Genomic DNA, 17,034 nt, shown 5'->3' with positions numbered 1-17,034 from the left:
CAGCTGCTGGCTCTTTCTTTAGAAGGGGAGAAATGACTTACACATGTTGTTTATAGCAGTGGTTGATGAACTACTTCAACTAATGTCTTAAGTGTTCGCCGGATGTCTGCTGTTTGAGCTTTGGAAATCTTAAGTACGAACAACTTAATAGAGACTCAAGGTTACGTATGAAAAGAGGATCTGAGAGCTTCTAGCCAGCCTTTGTTTTCTTTCCTTCTCAGGTGGTATTATACATTATTGACCTCTTGGTCTCTCTGCACTATAATCAATTATGTCTTCATTTTTTCTTAGATGTGGAACTTGGGTATTTTTAACCATTCGTATGACAGTACTGCAAGGAGCATGGGTTTTAAAAGTTGAGAACTGGATTGGAGTACCAATGTTAACCCTCTCTGTATGACCTTGAACAAAATGACTGAGGCTCATTGTTATCTCTGAAATGAGAGAACACCCACCTTGTAAACATGGGCTTGTAAGGATCAAATAACATTTGTTTGTAATATTTGGTAAGTGAATCAATACAGGACTTGTGAAAGTGCTCTATAAAACTTAAGAGTTCTAAACAGATGTAAGACGTGATTATTACTGCCGAAGAAGCGAGGATAAGAATGTCAGAAAGGAGTGAGTGGTTGCGGGGGTGTGTGGATTACTGAAGCCAAGGCTTCTTTCAAGAAGGTAACAGTTGCCGTTGAGTTGACTCCAACTCAGGGCAACCCCTTGTGTGTCAGAGTAAACCTGTGCTCCATAGGGTTTTCCATGGCTGATGTTTGGGGAGTAGATTGCCAGGGTTTTTTCTGAGGTGCTTCTTGGTGGACTCGAACTTCAAGGCTTTCAGTTGGCAGCCAGGCACGTGAACTGTGTGAACCACCAGGCCGTCAGGAAGGTGAGGAGAAGTCAAAGGCAGGCAGCACTGCTGAGAGGACTGGCAAGTTAAGTTTTAAAAAGAATCTATTGGATTTAGGGACCAGGTGGTGGCTGCTGGCTTTGATCAATGCAGTATTGGTGGGGTGGTGGGAACAAAAGCCACATTGTTGCGTGGGTGATAAGCAAGTGGAGTAGTGCTTGTAGGTAACTTATGAGAAACCAGATTTCGAAGGCAGAGAGAACATTGGTGGAGAGACGTGATGTGGAGGGAGCGCTCTTTGAAGCTGGGAGACAAGCATGTGTCAGTGCTCATGAGAAAGACACAGTCTACATGGAGAGGCTGAAGAAAGGGGAGATAGGAGAAAGGGGAAGAGATGGGAGTAGAGACAGATGGAGGGATTTGCCTTAGAAGAAGGACTCCTTTATTGGGACAGGAGGGATGAAAGGGGGAGGGGAACACAGATAGCAGTGGATTTGGGTGGACCGAAGTGGTAGGAATTTTCTTCCGTGAGGTTGGAGGGGGCTTATCTGTTAAAATTGAGAGGCGTAGGGTCTGAGGCTTGAGAAATTTACCATCAAGTGGGAGAGACAAGACACATGTCCAGGTGACTAGAGAAGCTGAGAAGTGCTGGTGGGGGCACTACCCAGTGCTGGAGACTCTGACTTGGGCCTGGCAGGGCCTAACCAGGTCTTGAAGCCAGTGACATTTGACCACTCTTGAATTAAAAAAAAAAAAATTTTTTTTGTTTGAAGAAAGCAAGCTAGGAAATTAAATGTCAGATAAAAGTCAAAGAGTTCTTGCCCTAACCCACTCTAGTGGAATTAAAAAAAAAGTTATTAACCTGAACCTTGTTTTCCTGTCTCTGGGACTTAGGTCATGTGAATATATATTTCTGAGGGTTTTATAGCATATTATTGTCATCATTTAATAGTGCCAGTAAATTAATAATCTATTATAATTGCAACAATATTTGTTTTGGAGATAAAGGAAAATTCAAGAATGTTAATAAAGGGACCCTTAAGGCAAATATTTTGAACCCTGAGTTGGTTTTCTGCCTTGGCTCCTAAAACGGAATCTTACTGTGTGTCACTTTTAGCCCTTCTGCGGTTATGAAATTAATAATTTGCACTATAATGATTTAACTGATAACTTTCAGCTGTGGCTGTTTTTATAAGTGTAACCTTTTCAGCTCTAACATTCTTAGACTTCAGCGAAGTTTTTCTTATTTTTTGAATAGGTGAATTTTATTGCATCTTAAATATAGCACCCATAGGTCTTAGGAATCATCTGGCCCTGTTTTCTCAGCTGGACAACTCTTAGATCTTAGCTATCAGCTTGTGGAACGGTTCGTTTTTCAGACATAGATACCATTCCAAAAATTTTCAGATATCCTTGTTTTTAACTGTCCTGGCTTGCTGAATGAAAGCAGCTGAATTTGATACAAGTTCAATATCATTTCCTTCAAGAATTAACTCATCTTTCTGGGCTTGAGATACTGAACAAGCAACACCTGGCCTCATCCAAACCCAACGGATATACTTTTCACCCAAGACGTTTTGGATTTCAGCAAGAGACCTGCTCTCCTGAATAATGGCATTGATAGGGAAGTGAGCGTACACAGACCTCATCTTGCAATGGAAGCCCAGTGTAATACCCTTGATCGTGTTCTGTACATGACCACAGATAGTGCAAACTGTAGTCAGTTCTTCTGCTTCCCTACCATTTGTCCACACAAAGCCTCCCCCTTTTTTTTCCAAGGAGACTGAGTTCTACATTGATGTGACTGAAGTCCCTCCGGAAGGTTCCTCTGGGGCCCTGCAGAGTGATGTCAACATTTATTTTCTGGAATGTCCACAGTCTGGTTGCTGAGAACAGGCTTTGTTCTCATAGTAGGTGCAGCAAAGAGCTCAGTGAAGTTTTTCTGATCCTTAAAAACTGAAAATACTTAACCAGGGACTTAATATAAGTAAGAATTTGGTGAAGTTTCCTAGATATCCTTGGACTCTGTTAGAAATGGGAGGTATATTCTTTTTTTTTTTTTTTTTAATAAAATGTAAGACATTTAGATGTTGAAGGACATCTGTATTGTGAGAAGTTTTCCTCTAACTGTGATGGGCCAATCCGAAGCCCTTCCTGACTTATGTGTAGGTGTGTGTATTTTTTTAAGTACATACATTTCTAAAGGGCAGGGTTCCTTCTAAATGGTAAAAGAAGACATGATTTAAAAAAAATAATTAGAAACAATGTAAATTTGCTTCATGTTTCTGATGCATCTCCTTCAACATAAGTGTAAAGAACCACCACAGTGTCATTTATTAACATATTGACCCCTTTTCCAAAGAAATTTTCAGGTACACTGAATAAAAACGAAGTGGCGATCGAAAGTGACAAGTTCTAATGAGTTTTTTTTTTTTTTTTGTAAACTTATATGGCGTTTGAGGAGCCCCGGTAGCGTAACAGTTAAGCACTCAGCTGCTAACTAAAAGATCGGTAGCTCGAACCAACCCAGGGGCTCTGTGGGAGAAAGACCTGGCGATCTGCTTCTGTGAAGATTACAGCCAAGGAAACTCCTGAGGCAGTTCTGCTCGTCACGCGGGATCCCTAGAAGTCAGAATCGACTTGATGGCACCTGACACCACCACCGACATAGGGAGTTCAATCTTTGGAAAACTATATCAGTTTAAAGTTTTTTCTCTAAAGCATTTGCCATAAAAAAAAAAACAAAAACAAAACCCCAGTGCCGTCAAATTTACTGTTTTACACCACTACAGTAGCCTTGGTCCCTTCATGGCACAAATGATTAAGGGCTGGACTTCTAACTGAAAGGTTGGCGGTTCAAACCCACCCAGCCATGCCTGAGAAATAAGGCCTGGCAATCTGCCTCACAGCCTTCCGAACTACGTGGAGCCGGTCTAGTCTGCACACAGGCGGTAGCGACTTGAAAGCAACCAGCAACAGAGTTGTCCTTGATACCTGCATTCAACCTGTTTTGCTTGCTTTAGGATTGCACTTGGCAACTTAGTAGCTCCTGATTGAAAAAATATCTGTGATGGCAAAATTAGTTCTCTTCAGAATTGCTGTTTGAGAAATTGAGGTTTCAAATATTTATATTTTTATAGTTTTTTTTTCTTTTTCCCTTGGGACATCTGTTTTACTTGATGACTAGTAATTTTCCCCTTGTTGTTACCTTTAATTCATGTGTGTGTTTCAAATAATTTAAACACAAGACAATAAGGATACTAGGGGGGACTGCTGGCCATGGTAGTGTGAAAAGGTTAGGGAATTCCTCTCTGCAAAAACCAGTATAAAATTGGACAAACTGTCAAAAACCATCATTTTGGGGCTTTGGAAACCAACCAAAGGCAGACAACAAATTGACAATAGTTTAATTTTAAAAATGTATCGGGCTTCCGGTAAGGACCACGGCAGCCTGTGGCCTTTTTTACCTGGGTATGCCCCGGTTCCTCCCCATTCCCCACCCCACTCTAGCACTACTGCTGACCCCTGAACCTGCAGTTTCGCTGCCCAAGAGGGTAGACTCAATGGGGTGTGTGTGTGTGCACGCGCATGTGTAAACCTACCTAGTAGGACATGAATGAAGAAAACTCAACCTTGCTAGTCTGAGGTTGAAATTCCAGATGGGGCAAGTTTCAACCAGTCAGACACTGAACGCAGAGACACTAAAACACAGAAGCCGCAGAAGGACAAGTTTGCCCATCCCCAGCTGATGGGAAACCATGCATGTGTAGGGGAGAACAGCGCGCACGCACCTAGGCCTCTTTGGTTGAGCTTTTACTCAGCTCCTGGACCCAGGCTGTGGGTGGAAGCAACAGGCTTGAGCTGTGTGAGCGTGGCCTCTGCTGACCTCTACGCTATGCAGACACGGGTGACCTCTTGGAAGCCAGACTAAAAGGTAAAAATAATTTAAAATACTTATCAGAGACATCAGCAGCGACACAGTGTGGGGGAGACAGATTCCGTAGTTTAAATCCAGTCACGTTAAAAAATAAAAAAAATACGTCAGAATCCGTAGTTGCTACAGCATAGTAATTTTTGGTTGAGTATAGTTTTCATCCGAAATTCTGAGTAAACGCAAAGAAGCAAGCGTGACCCACATTCAGGAAGAAAGCACTTGAAAGAAACTGTGTGGCCTAGATGTTGGATTTAGGACACAGACTTCAAAGCATTAATTGTAAAGAGAATTAAAGGAAAGTATGTTCAAAGAATATAGAAAAGATAATAAACACTTGCCTACCCAGCATTATTAAATCTCAGTATTATGCTGTATTTTCTTCGGAATTAAAAAAAAATTTTATTATTGAAAACTTCAGACATACATTAAGACAGAGTGAGTAACAATGAACCCATGTACCTGTTGCCAGCTTTAACGATTATTAACTCGGGATCATCAACTCTTGTTTCATCTTGCACTCTACCTACTTTTGTAAAAAAAATGCCTAAAGCGTTTTTACAGAACATGTTTTATAATATAACTATGACAAATAAGATGCCGATCATTTTGTTAGAATGATGTTGTTATTGTTGTCGAGTCGATTTTCACTCATGGTGATGCCCTGTGTGCAGAGTAGAGCTACTCCATAGGGTTTTCAAGGCTGTGACCTTTCGGAAGCAGATTGCCAGGTCTGTTTTCCGAGATGCCTGTCTTCTGAGATGGTTCGAACCACCGATCTTTCTGCTAGTAGTTGAGTACTTAACCCAGAAACTCCACTGTTAGGCCAACTGAGATAACCAAATAATGTATGCCTGTTCTTTTCCTGAACTCTCCAAGAATGTTGTGGTTGAAATTTGATATCCATCTGGCCTCATATAGAAGCTTACACGGCTTCAGGGTGGTGAGGTGTGGGAAGTCTGGACCAATCCCTGGATGTCCTGTGCTACAATCTGTGAACATATGGAGGTCTCTATACTCTGCAACTTCGTTGCTTTGATGTAGGCTTCTGATGTGGGTTGAATAGTGTCCCTCCAAAATTCGTGTCTACCCAGAATCTCAGAATGTGACCTTATTTGAAAATAGGGTTTTTGTAAATGTACTTAGTTAAGATGAGGTCAAACTGAATTAGGGCAGGCCCTAAATCCAATGACTGGTGTCCTTGAAAGATGACACACAGGAAAGAAGGCCATGTGACAGTGGACTCAGAGATTGGAGTGACGTAGCTACAAGCTAAGGAACACCAACAAATGCTAGGAGCCACCAGAAGCTGGGAGGGAAGCAAGGAACAGATTCTCCCTGAGAGCCTCCATAAGGAACCAGCCCTGCCAACACCTTGATTTTAGACACCTGGCCTCCTGAACTGTGAGAGAATGCATTGTTATTTTAAGCCACCCAGTTCGTTGTAGTTATGGCAGTCCTAGGAAACTAATGCAGCTTCTGTGGTCGACCAGTGTCCGCCAATGCCCAGGGATATGCATGAACTTCTGCACTTTTCACTTGCAAATACAGGGCAGTAAGGAGCCTGGGGTCCACCTCTTTAAGGAAAACTTAAAAGTTGGCAGTATAATATTGTTTCCTCCATTTTTTGAGGGAATTGATTTTACTGGTCCAGTAAATCCAAGAATCTGTGAGCCACTAATGCAGTCCATCGTATGTGGATTGTGAATAGGGAATGAGGTAATTTGAACATAATACCATTTGAAAGTTACATGAAATATATTAGGTTTTCCCCAAACCTCAATCCACATTAAGTGTTAGAAAACAGATAAAAACAGAGATGGGGAGAATGCCATTAACCACTTCCTTGAGTGCAACTCTAGAACTGCGAGGCAAAAGATCTGCTTGCTTAAAGTCTTTATTCATAGCAGCAGTCCCCTATTTTGCAGGTGATTATGGGCTAACACAATCCATAACCATAGCCCAAGTATTTTCATGATTTTCTGTGTTTCCTGGAAATGCCAGGTTTATGCAAAAAATCTTAACATCCTCAAACAAGTTGGTTATGTTAAAGTACAATTAGAGACCACATATAATAGAGGAAGAAGTCTTGGGGCAAAGATTAGGAAACCTGGGTTCTAATCCCAGTTTCCTGGTGATATTTGAAATAGGGGTGGCATAGCTTCCAGCATCACAGCAACACGAAAACCACCACAATAAGACAAACTGACAAGTGGTGGGACACCACGGGTCACGCATGGTGGGTAGGTTTCAGCAGAGCTTCCAGACTAAGACAGACTAAGAAGAAGGACCTGGTGATCTGCTTCTGAAAAAATTGGCCTCTGAAAACCTTATGAATAGCAGTAGACATTGTCTGATATAGTACCGGAAGATGAGCCCCTCAGGTTGGAAGGCACTCAACATATGACTGGGAAACAGCTGCCTCCTCAAAGTAGAGTGGACCTTAATATGTGAATGGAGTCAAGCTTTTGGGACCTTCCTTTGCTATTGTGGCATGACTCAAACTGAGAAGAAACAGCTGCAAACATCCATTAATAATAGGGCCATGGAATTGTACAAAGTATGAGACAAGGAAAATTGGAAGTTGTCAAAAATGAAACGGATCACATAAAGACCAATATCCTAGATATTAGTGAGCTGAAATGGACTGGCATTGACCATTTTGAATTGAACAGTCATATGCTGTACTACGCTGGAAATGACAAATCGAAGAGGAACAGCATCTCATCCATAGTCAAAAAGGACATTACAAGATCTATCCTGAAGCACAACACTGTCAATGATAGGATAATAACCATATTCCTACAAGAAGACCAGTTAATACAACCATTATTCAAATTTACGCACCAACCACTAATGCCAAAGATGAAAAAATTGAAGATTTTTACCAACTTCTGCAGTCTGAAATTGATCAAACGTGCAATCAAGATGCACTGATAGTAACTGGTGATTGAATGCAAAAGTTGGAAACCAAGAAGAAGGATCAGTAGTTGGAAAATATGTCCTTGGTGATAGAAACGACATGGGAGATCTCAATAGATTTTGCAAAACCAATGTCATTCATTGGAAATACCTTTTTTCAACAACATAAATGGTGACTATACACGTGGACCTGGCCAGTTGCAATACACAAGAATCAGACTGACTACATATGTGGAAAGAAATTATGGAGAAGCTCAATATCAGTCAGAATGAGGCTAGGGGCCAGCTGTGGAACAGACCAACAATTGCTCTTATGCAAGTTAAAGTTGAAGCTGAAGAAAAAAACAAGGTCACGAGAGCCAAACTACAACCTTGAGTATATCCACCTGAATTTAGAGACCATCTCAAGAATAGATTTGATGCACTGAACGCTAATGACCAAAGACAAGACGAGTTGTGGGATGACATCAAAGACATGATACATGAAGAATCAAAAGATCATTAAAAACAAAAGAAGACCAAAATGGATGTCAGAAGAGATTCTGAAACTTGCTCTTGAATGTAGAATAGCTAAAACAAATGAAAAAAATGATGAAATAAAAGAGCTGAACAGAAGATTTCAAAGGGCAGCTCAAAAGACAAAGTAAAGTATTATAATGAAATAGGCAAAGACCTGGAGTTAGAAAAACGAAAGGGAAGAACACGCTCAGCATTTCTCAAGCTGAAAGAATTGAAGAAAAAAATTCAAGCCTCAAGTTGCAGTACTGAAGGATTCTGCTTGATGGCAGTGGGTTTTTATGGGCAAAATATTGACCAACACAGGAAGCATCAAAAGGAGATGAACAGAATACAGAGAGTCACTGTACCAAAAAGAGTTGGTTGACACTCAACCATTTCAGGAGGTAGCATATGATCAAGAACCAACGGTCCTGAAGGAAGAGGTCCAAGGTGCACTGAAAGCACTGGTGAAAAACAAGGCTCCGGAAACTGACAGAGTACCAACTGAGATGTTTTAGTAAACGGATGCAACACTGGAAGCACTCATTCTTCTCTGCCAGGACACATGGAAGACAGCCAGCTACCTGGCCAACTGACTGGAAGAGATCCTTATTTGGGGTCATTCCAGAGAAAAGCAATTCAGCAGAATGTGGAAGTTATTTAACATTATCATTAATATCACATGAAAGTGAAATTTTTCTGAAGGTAAATCAAAAATGATTGCAGCAGTACATCAACAGGGAACTGCCAGAAGTGCAAGCTGGATTCAGAAGAGGATGTGGAGTTAAAAATGAGGGATATCATTGCCGATGCCAAATGAATCTTCGCTGAAAACAGAGAATACCAGAAAGATGTTTACCTGTGTTGTATCGACTAAGCAAAGGCATTCGACTGTGTGTATCATAACAAATTATGGATAACTTTGCAAAGAATGGGAGTTCTAGAATACTTAATAGTGCTCATGCAGAACCTGTTCATAGAGCAAGAGGAAGTCATTCAAACAGGACAGGGATATACTATGCGGTTTAAAATCAGGAAAGCTGTGCGTCAGGGTTGTGTCCTTTCACCAAACATATTCAGTCTGTATGCTGGGCAAATAATCCGAAAAGCTGGACTATATGAAGAAGAACTTGGCATCAAGATTGAAGGACTCATTAACGAGCTGCAGTATGCAGATGATACGACCTTTCCTTGCTGAAAGAGGACTTGAAGCACTTACTGATGAAGATGAAAGACTACAGCCTTCGGTATTGATTATACCTTAACGTAAGAAAAGTTAAAATCTTCACAATTGGACCAATAAACAGCATCATGATTAATGGAGAAAATATAGATGTTGTCAAGGATTTCATTTTACTTGTATCCACAGTCAACACCCCTGGAAGCAACAGTCAAGAAATGAAATGACATATCGCATTGAGCAAATCTGCTGCAAAAGACCTCTTTAAAGTGTTAAAAAGCATCTTGAGGACTAAGGTGGGCCTGACCCAAGCGATGGTATTATCAGTTGCCTCCTATGCACGTGAAAGCTGGACATTCATAAGGACGACAGAAGAATTGATCCCTTCAATTATATGTTGGTGAAGAATATTGAATGTACAGTGGAATGTACAGGAAGAAGTACAGCCAGAACGCTCCTTAGAAGCAAGTATGGCGGGAGTTCCTCTTGTGTACTTTTGACATGTTATCAGGAGGGCCCAATCCCTGGAGAAAGACATCATGCTTGGTAAAGTAGAGGATCAATGAAAGAGAGAAAGACCCTCAATGAGACGGATTGACACAGTGGCTGCAACAGTGGGCTCAAACATAGCAACAATTGTGAGAATGGCACAGGACCAGGCAGTGTTTTGTCCTCTTGTGCATGAGGTCACTATTAGTTTGGAACCAACACGACCATACCTAACAACAAAACGACTATCCCATTTCTGCCCCTACTCGTATAATCTTGGGTAAGTTCATCTCTTTGGGCCTTAGTTTTTGGATTTGTAAATTTAGGGCACTAGGAAATGATTTATAACATTCAGGACTTAGTCACCTCTTGCATGAATTCTTCTTCAACATTCCCAAGACTGGATGGGCACCTCCTTATGAAACTCTACTTGCTCTGTTCACCAGTCAGTGCCTCATGATTAAAAAAAGAAAGAGAAAGAGACCTAACTTTTACGGAGTGCCTACTGTGTGTTAGCACCTGATAGGTGCTTTATGCACACTATCTCCTTTACAGCATTGGGATATATTTCCCCCATTTTACAACTAGAAAAGTGAAGCTCAGTGAGATTGAAGAACTTGCTTAGAGTTACACAGATAGTAAATAAGAAAGAATGAATCAAACCATGCTGACCTGACTTCAGAAGCCCATACGCTTGTGCCTGTCCAAATACTTGAACGAATGAATGCCTATACAAAATAAATTAATGAAGCTTTATGAGGGATATACAAAAGCTTGACTAAGTGAGGATAAATCATGTTCTTGGATAGGAGACCTAAATATGAATGAAATGATACAAAAAACTCTAAAAATTTAATAGAATTCCAATTAATACCCAATGGGGTTATTTTGGAACTTGGTGAAATAATTCTAAATATCACCTGGAAGTATAAATGCTGTAGACAAGTCTGTGTTTTTTTGAAAAAGCGTAAGTGGTAAAGAGTAGGGACTTAAGTTACCGGATATCAACACGTATTTAAAAAGTTAAAATCAATTATCCTGTGGTTTTTTTTATTGGCACAGGAAGAAGCCCTGGTGGAGCAGTAGTTAGGTGTTCAGCTGCTAACCTGATAAAACAAGAGAGGAATTGGATTTGGGGAAATATCTAACAAGGAGCTGAATGTTTGGGACTGCAGAATGAGAAAGAAGTTAGGGATGGTGAGAGGTTTTTTTTTTTTTTTTTTTAAGTCATCTGGACAAAGGTGACAGTTGAAGTTATGGACCAGTGACTATTCCCAAGGCAAGAGGGTAGTGGAACAGACTAGAGAGGCAGGATCAGACTTTGGGGGACTCTGGTTAGGGAGGAGGAGAAAGACAAAGGGCTGGAGAAAATGCAGTCAGAGTTATGGAAGGAAAACCAGGATAATTTAAAGTCCTGGACTCAAGATGAGTTCTCAACGTCGAATAAAGAACAATTAGGAATGGAGGAAAGGGCATCGTATTTTGCCATGAGAAGATTGCCAGGAAACTTAGGGAGCACCATTTGGGGTAAGTGGTGGGAATGTGGCCAGACTTCAGTAGATTGAGGCGGAACCAGGCGGTACGGAGGAGTCCAGGTACCACAGACGGTTAAGTGATTAGGCTGCTGGTTTGAACCCAAGCAGAAGCACCTTGGGAGAAAGGCCTACTTCCAAAAGGTTACAGACATGAAAACCCTACAGAGCACAGTCCTACTTGCTACACACAGGGTCACCGTGAGTTGGAATCAACTCGACGGGCAACTGGTTGTTTCTGTTGTTGTTGTTGTTGTTGTTTAGGTGATGAGAAGGTAACAGAGACACGTACTCACTGAGAAGTCTGACAGAGAGGAGGAGAGTAGAAGCCACTTGGGGTACGGGAACAACAGAAATCTCCTTTATCCCGGGATGGAAAGACCTGTGTGGTGGCGCCACTGCCCAACATGGTCCTCAAATTTGGGGACATATTTTAGTTTTCAGATTGTTTTAGGCCAAATTTGGGTAGTATAAAAAGTGAAAGGCTTTACTAGTGTTAAGAAAAGGAGAAGGCGATGATGGAAGGGCCCATGGAGTTGTGGAGTATTCCTGGGGAGCTAGGACTAAGAGAACTATCGGTGTGAGAGTAAGTCAGAGAAGGCAAAGGCTTGGTGAGCAGAAGGAAGGAGGGCTGTAGAATCAGATAGGCCTGGTTTGGGCCAGACTTCTGGCTTGGTCATTTGTTTTCTGCAGGACCCTAATCTCTGGGCCTGTTTCTTCATCTGTAAAATGGGATTATGACCTATTTCTCAGATTGCTATGAAGGTCAAAGGAGAGGGTATGTGTAGAGTCTGTCATGATTCATTGTTTGTTCTTAGCTGCTTTCGAGTTGGCCTCCGACTCATGTTGACCCTACCTACAGTGAAATGCTGCTTGGTCCTGTGCCATCCCCCCGATAAAGTTGCATATCAGACTGTTGTAATCCATAGAGTTTTCAGTGGCTGATTTTTGGAAGTAGATCTCCAGGCCTTTCTTTTATTCTATCTTAGTCTGGAAGCTCTGCTGAAACCTGTTTAGCATCATGACAATATACAACCATCCACTGATAGATGGACTGGAAACCGAACTTGAGCCTCTTGCATGGAAGGTGAGAATTCTACCGCTCAGCCACCAATGCCCCCTGTCTTAGTTATCTAGTGCTGCTATAGGTACCACAAATGGACAGTTTGAACAAAGAGAAATTTATTCTCTCACAGTCTAGGAGGCTAGAAGTCCAAATTCAGGATACCAGCTCCAGGGGAAGACTTTTTCTCTCTGTTGCCTCTGAAGGAAGGTCCTTGTTATCAGTCTTCCCTTGGTCCAGGAGGTTCTCTGCACAGGAACCTCAGGTCCAAGGGACACACTTTGCTCCCAGTGCTGCTTTCTTGGTGATATGAGGTTCCCATGTCTCTCTGCTTGCTTCTCTCTTTTATATCTCAAAAGAGCTTGGGTTAAGTTAAAGATTAATCTTGCATATTGAGTCTATGTAACTTCTGCTGATCCCATCTCATTTACGTCATAGAGATAGGATTTACAACACATCAGATGACAAAATGATGGACAATCACGCAACACTGGGAATCATGACCTAAGTTGACAGATATTTTGGGGGGACAATTCAATTCATGACACCCCTATATCCTAAACATTCAATAATGTTTCCTTTTTGCATTTGCTTCTGGAGAGGCAGTGTGATGAAATTATTTTTGGATACTGAAAAAAAAAAAAACAATGTCATATTAATAGTAAAAAAGATATCACTAACTGTATAATTTTGTGGGTTCTCCCCAATTTGAACTATCACTGTTTTTTCAATTGCCCATTTTTCCTGCAACCCATGGCACAGTGAGGAAAACGACCTCCGTTGGAGCCAGGAAAGCTCCATTTAGCAGATGGTCTCCTCTTATGTTTATATTACAGTTTACGTTCAGTGAACTTGTCTGTAGCTGTGATCATTTTTTATTCTGATGATGAGAGGCAGGGCAGATGCTGAGCATCCCTATTTGCAACAGAGAATGAAAACCACACTTGGAAAAGGAAGTGATGGCCTCTAGAAGCCAGCAAGAGTCACTAAGCCGTTTATGGCGAACTAACCTCAGTTTCTTTTTTAAAATAGGGTTGCTAGGTCAGAAAATGCTATAGATAACGTGCAGCTTGATCGTAGCTAGATATTTGACAAAGACTCTCACACTTTTTAAGGACAAGATGGAGAAATGGAAGTTGGGTAAGAAGTTGATGGCATCCAGAGTTAGATAATCAACCCAAACCAAATCCAAACCCATTGCCATTGAGTTGATTCTAACTCACAGTGAACTTAGGGACAGAGGAGAACTGCCCCTTAGGGTTTTTAAGGCTGTAAATCTTCTAGGAAGCAGACTGCTGTATCTTACATCTGCAGAGCAGCTAGTGGATTCAAACGACTGTCCTTTCGCTTAGCAGCCAAGTGCTTAACCACTGTGCCATTAGGGCTCCTAGACAAAACCAAACCTGTTGTTTGTTGAGTCAATCCCGACTCATAAAGAAACAACCAACCAAAAACCAAAAAAACCAAACCCATTGCCATCGAGTTGATTCTGACTCATAGCAACCCTGTAGGACAGAGGTTAGCAGTGGAGCTCTTAACCACTGTACCACCAGGTCTCCGGACAATCAACAGTGACCTCAAAGTGTTGAAAGAAAGAAAGAGGGAGAGGGAGAGGAAAGAGCAAGGGAGGAAGGAATGAAAAAAGGAAAGAGGGAAGGAGAGAGTGAGGGAAGGAAAGAATGAAGAAGGAAGGAAGGAGAGGGGGAGGGAGGGAAAGAGGGAAGGAAAAGAAAAGTATCAGTACCAACCTGGATAGAGGACTTCACTCCAGCCCCTGTCCTAGGAAAATTTTATTGATAACTCTGATAAAGCCAACGAAGTCACATTCAGAGTACAGGATGGATCAGTCTGCGCACTACGGATGGTTCTCGTTGGTGCAAGTTCAATGTGAATCAAGAGACTGGTGCAGCCACTGGAGGAGATTGATTCGGTGGCCGTCAGCATCACATGAGGCTTGAGGACTAGCCGAAAGAACTGGGTGTTTAGTCTAGAGTAGGGGATCTAGGCACAGGGGAAGGAAGGGACAGAACTGTTTTCACCAACAGGAAGGCTAGTCGTGGCTGCAGAGGGGAGAATTTAGATCCTTGCAAAGTAGTTGCATGTAGGTAGTTACATATAGGTTCAATTTAAGACAAAACTGTCTCACCATTTGAGCTGTTTAACAGTGAGATGGGCTGTTTTGTGAGGTTATGATATCCCCGTCCATGGAATTGGCTAATTTACTGCTTAATAAAAATTTTGGAGGGGGTTGTGTAAGGGATGAGAATTTGGACACAATGACAATCACATGAGCTGTTGTTAGGTGCTGTTGAGTTGATTTTTACTCATAGCAAACCCATTTGACAGAGTAGAACTGTCCCATAGTGTTTCCTAGGCTATAACCTTTATGGGAGCAGATTGTCAGGTCTTTCTCCCTCGGAGCTGCTAGGTGGGCTCCAACGGCCAACCTTCCAACTGCCAACATTTCGTTTAGCAACTGAGCACTTACCAGGGTTCCTTATCACAAGAGTACCAAAAAAAAAAAAAAAAAAAAAAAAACCCAAAACAAAAAACAAACAATAACACCCCCTGCCAAAACAAACAAACCCGTTGCCATAGTGACCCTATAGGACAGAGTAGAACTGCCCTATAGGGTTCCCAAGGCTGTGATCTTAATGGGAACAGATTGTTAGGTCTTTCTTCTATGGAGCGGCTGGTGGGTTCAGACTGCCAACCTTCTGGCTAGCAGCCAAGTGCTGACCCTTTATGCCACCAGGGCTCCCTATCACAAGAATAGTTACCTTTTGTTTTATTCCCACCGCAACCCTGAAAAGTAGATATTATTATCTCCATTTTGCAGATGAGAAAACTGAGGTGCTAAGAGGTCGACTTGCCCAAGGTCACCCAGTTGGAAGTGTCAAAACCAAGACTCAGACCCAAGTCCTTCATGCAACTCCCATTCTCTTCTCCCTTCCTACCCTACGATTTTAAGATGGAAACAACCTCTGGTTCAAGGTGGATCCCTGGACAGTTTTGCTTCCAAGGTCCTCAATTTGCTCATCTAAAAAATAGGCATATTAATTTCTTCTCCCTCTCTATCCTGCAGGAAGGTTGATAGTAAAAGGGAAGTTGTTCATTGCTGTCAAGTTGGCTCTGACTCAGGGCTGCCTTATGTATAAAAGAATGAAACATTGCCTGGTCCTGTGCCATCTTCATGATGGTTGATTTGTTTGAGTCCATCGTTGCAGCCCCTGTGTCAATCATCTCATTGGAGGTTTCTCTCGTTTTCTTTGGCCCTGTACTTCACCAAACATGATGTCCTTTTCTAGTGATTGGTGTTTCCTGATGACATGTCCAGAGTAAGCAAGACGAAGTCTCGTCATCCTCGCTTCTTAGGAACATTCTGGTTGTACTTCTTCTAAGACTGATTTGTTCATTCTTTTGGCGGTCCACCACATATTCAGTATTCTTCGCCAACACCACAGTTCGAATGCGTTGATTCTTCTTCTGTCTTTTTCATTTTTCAACTTTCACAGGCATATGAGGTAATTGAAAAGACCATGGCTTGGGCCAAGTACACCTGGACTAATTTAAAACTTTTCCCTACCCTGGCAAAAATCTCTATATAAATATATTTTTAAAGCCTTCTATTTTGAATAGGTAGTACAAGTACATGGTACAAAATTCAAAATATACAAATGGGTGGGCAGTGAAAAGCAAATATTCTTCAGACATCTGATCCCCAGTTACCTACCCGATTTCCTTCCTGGGAGACAGTGCTAACAGTTTCCCACGTATCCTCAGGAGGTGACTTTTCTGTACATATACAAGCAAGAACTTGTATATTTTTTTTCCACAGATAGTGGCATGCTCTACACACAGTTCTATGACTTACTTTTTTAAGATAGACTTTCTTTTTTAGAGCAGGTTTAAATTTACAGAAAAAATATGCAAAAGTACAGAGAGCTCCCATATACCCACTCTCCCTCCTGCACACAGTCTCCCCTCTTTCTACCACCTTGTGTTCATGTGATACAGTTGTTACAACTGATCAACCAATGTTGATACATTATTTTAACTAAAGTCTGTAGTTTACATTAGGATTCACGCTGTTGTAGAGTTCTATGGGTTTTGACATACAACTTAACTTTTTACACCTATTAATATATTAGCTTGATCTATAGGGTCACTATGAGTCAGAATGGACTCAACCACAATGGGTTGGGGTGGGTTTGGATGTGCAATTACCAATACTGTACCATTTTACCTACAAGGTATATTGGAAATTCTTCAATATCAGCCCATCAGGAGCTAGATCAGCCTTTTTCCTAAGTGAAGTGTAACATATATAAGACTTCACAGATCAGAAGTGTACATAACCCTGAGGAACCACGAACCAGATCAATAATTAGAATGTTACTAGAGCCTGAAAGCTCCCTCGGGTCCCTCCCGATCACTACCTGATTTTAAATTTTAGGTAAACGGAGTCATCCAGTCTTTTTAATTGGTTACACAATAATCCATTTTTAGAAGTCCCTTATTTTATGCAATCCTATTGATGTCCCACTGATGAATCTTTAGGTTGTTTATAATCTT

The sequence above is a fragment of the Loxodonta africana genome, chromosome 10 (assembly GCF_030014295.1).
Source record: "Loxodonta africana isolate mLoxAfr1 chromosome 10, mLoxAfr1.hap2, whole genome shotgun sequence".
In the NCBI taxonomy this organism is placed as follows: domain Eukaryota; kingdom Metazoa; phylum Chordata; class Mammalia; order Proboscidea; family Elephantidae; genus Loxodonta; species Loxodonta africana.
Note: the sequence above shows the minus strand (reverse complement) of the source record.